The following is a 3886-nucleotide window of genomic DNA, read 5'->3' on the forward strand; positions in this document are numbered from 1 at the left end:
TAGGATGCCAGTGAAGGACGCGACTGGTCAGTTGCTCACCGACCCCACTGATCAGCTGAAACGCTGGTTTGAACACTTCGAACAGCTTCTACAAGTTTCGTCGGTCAACCAGCCATCAACATCTCGGCATGAACCGCCAAGAGTGCGACGCATCACTCGCGTCAATTCTGAGGCGCCATCCCTACCGGAGATCGAAGCTGCTATCCGAACCATGAAATCCAACAAGGCTCCCGGGGTCGATCGCATATCAGCAGAGATGCTCAAAGCTGACCCCATGCTATCTGCACAAATGTTGCATCAACTATTCTGCAATATCTGGGACACCGCGACTTTTCCGGCTGACTGGATGCAGGGCGTCTTAGTGAAGGTCCCAAAGAAGGGGGACCCAACTGTATGCGATAACTGGCGTGGCATTATGTTACTGTGTTGTGTTCTCAAAGTTCTATGCAAAGTTATCCTCAACCGGATACAGGAGAAGATCGACGCGACTCTCCGACGGCAGCAGGCGGGATTCCGTGCTGGAAGATCCTGTGTGGACCATATTGTCTCGCTCCGCATAATCTTGGAGCAGGTCAACGAATTCCAAGAGTCCCTTTACTTGGTTTTCATTGACTACGAAAAAGCTTTCGACCGACTCAACCACGAAAACCTGTGGGGCGCCCTAAGGCGCAAGGGAGTTCCGGATAAAATCGTCAACCTCATCGAAGCTCAGTATGAGGCTTTCACGTGCAGGGTGCTGCACAACGGAGCCCTATCTGACCCTATTCGGGTAGTCGCTGGAGTGAGGCAAGGATGTATTCTATCACCGCTACTGTTCCTCATCGTAATCGACGAGATAATGGTTGGTGCGATCGACCGTGTGCCGAACCGTGGGTTGCTCTGGCAGCCTATTACAATGGAGCATCTAAACGACCTAGATTTGGCGGATGACGTTGCTTTAGTATCACAACGGCGTTCTGACATGCAGAGTAAGCTCGACGATCTCGCCGAACGCTCCTCAGCGGCAGGTCTCAACATCAACGTCAGCAAGACTAAATCGTTGGATATCAACACGGGAAATCCATCCAATTTTACGGTAGCTGGTCAGGAAGTGGAGAAGGTTGAAAGTTTCCAATATCTTGGCAGCCAGATAGCGTCGGACGGCGGAACCAAGAGTGACATAGGTGCACGGATCAAGAAGGCAAGGGCTGCTTTTGCGAGTTTACGAAACATCTGGAAGTCAAATCAGATTAGTCTCCGCACGAAGATCCGAATTTTCAACTCTAACGTGAAATCTGTACTGCTGTACGCTAGCGAAACATGGTGCGTATCAGCGGAGATCACACAGAAGCTGCAGGTGTTCATCAACCGATGCCTGCGGTATATAATTCGTGCTTGGTGGCCTCACAACTGGATTTCGAATGCCGAGCTCCATCGACGGTGTCACCAGAAGCCGATATCGACAGAAATTCGGGAACGTAAGTGGAGGTGGGTTGGCCACACTCTACGGAAGAGCGGAAATGAAATCTGCAAACAAGCGCTGGATTGGAATCCAGCCGGACATCGCAGCAGAGGCAGACCCAGGGGCTCATGGCGGCGAAGCCTAAACAAGGAGATTAAGCAAGTCGACCGGAATTTGACCTGGGCCCAGGTCAAGGCGAAAGCAAACAATCGCCCAGGATGGAGATCTTTCACGTTGGCCCTTTGCGCCAGGGATGGCGCTCAGGACACTTAAGTAAGTAAGTAAGTAGTCCTTTTTCACTGTCCGGTCATGGTCGTTTAACTACTCTGGTTGGATTTTTTCACGAGCTACGATCAACGCCTTGATCATATCGTTTACACATCTCGGTATTGATTCAGAATTTTTGGTTGGATGATTCAGAATTTTTGGTTGCGATTCCATACATCCTAGAACCGTGCCGCATATGGCGTCATTGACTCAAAGTAGAATGAAATCTGAAACATAAAGAAAATCAATGTATAAATTCAGAAGTCTTTCCATATACATATACCGCTGCTTCTCTAAACACTGTAGCTACCGGAACATCTTTCATGAACTGCAAAAACGTCTTACTTACTTCATTTTTTGACTTAAAATGATGTTTATTACTTGAATTTGTGTGGTTTACATGTATGAATGTTTAAGTGACACAGATGCGTCTTATCAACTTAGTTTAATTTTTTTTTTTTGTGTAATGATCACATTGGCAGCATACCCTTGCTAAAACTCTACACTGGACCCCTTTTATTGGTAAATTTTGCATCTATGAGTCTCTATTTTAAATCAGCACACAGACGTTCCTAGACTATGGTACCCATTTGGTCACTGTTGTGCTTGTGTTGATCCAAATAGTTTTGATAATATAATTGCCCATTCCCGTTTTTAAAGGTTGGTTTTTGTCCCAGTCTTGTCTTTTATCTTCAAGTATTTTATCATTTCAGACATAACACTTGATAACGCCACAAAATCATTTGTAAACTCACCAACAACATCATCGGATAGGGGCAACTATCACCTTTCCGAAAGTGGTATTGTTTTGTGTGGGTTTACTTTGGTTCGCGTGTAAAGGACCTTAGAAAGTTTGTTTACAAATGCTTTTGTGCCGTTATCAAATGACATTTGCCTGATTTTGTCTTCTACATTAAACCGAAGACAACATATCAAGAATATAGTCGCTATATTCATAGTCTGGCGGATAGAATCTCGGGAACCAATTGAGCTGTCAAATAGCGGAACCAATCGAGCAAATCACGATCAACGACAGAAAAGAGCACATTAGCTATTGCGAACAAAACTACGGAAACCCTTTTCTCGTGACTCAAGGCTCGCCTACGCAAACTAACACCATCTTTGGGTTGGCAAAAGTTTCCCCTATCCGATGATGCCGGTTATTGGCTTTCGATTGGCGAGGAAAGAATATTCATCGTTTTGTTTATAAAAGTTCATAGTACCTTTTCAATTGACCTTTTTGACGTTTAATCATCTTTCTCTATCTAGCACACATGGATGAATGGACGGTTTGTTTTCCCACTAATCTGTTTCCCTCTTGCTCGCACTTTTTCGCTTTAAATGGTACAGTAGTGTGCGCCGATTAAACGTCAAAAAGCTCTATTGTTGGTCTAAAATATATTGAATTGGTTCCGCTTTAAGATAGATCAAATTCTATCCGCCAGACTATGAATATAGCAACTATAATCAAGAAGACTGGCAACTTTGCCAGAATCCAAGCGACAGATGCAGTTTCATTTTCATTTTGCAGTGCAGGATGGGGCAGTAAAAGCGCAAGTCAATCCCAAGCAGTTAGTAAAATAGGAATAATGGCTGACTCGCCACATACAGGCTACATGATCGCTATTGGAAGGGATGATGATTAGATTGAGGTAGGTAGTTGGATGCTTTTTGGATTGTGTTGGCCACGATGCTACAAAAAGATATGGGATGTGTAAGCTGAAAATAATTTGAAATTTTAATGAGTTATTTAATTATATATGAATTCATTATTGAGACTTCTGCTCTGCTTTGAATCAAATTTGAGAATTATATAATGATGCTTTCAAATCGTTAGCGTTGTTACGGTATACTTCGTTGAACATTTTATTGCATTTATGGTTTATTGAGAGGTAAGGAAAAGTTCCAATGCGATTATGATTTAAACATTTAAACTTTTGGTTATTACGGCGCTTTATGATCTCGACACCCGGCGATGGTGGTTTATTCTATTATAGGAGCTTAGGATTAAACCCATGATTTTCTGTTCAGTAAGCAAAAACGATCCATCGAGCATGTCAAAACCACAACACTCCACGACAAAATATGATTAAGTTTTCGCTTGGTATGTAATGAACAACAGAAATACGCGATAATTCATATAGTTTCTGCCGTTGATGATTAATAAGCAAATACTAG

Source organism: Ochlerotatus camptorhynchus, unplaced genomic scaffold (genome assembly GCF_037179485.1).
Source record: "Ochlerotatus camptorhynchus isolate MF236.1 unplaced genomic scaffold, CSIRO-AGI_Acam_v1.1 ptg000392l, whole genome shotgun sequence".
Lineage (NCBI taxonomy): Eukaryota > Metazoa > Arthropoda > Insecta > Diptera > Culicidae > Ochlerotatus > Ochlerotatus camptorhynchus.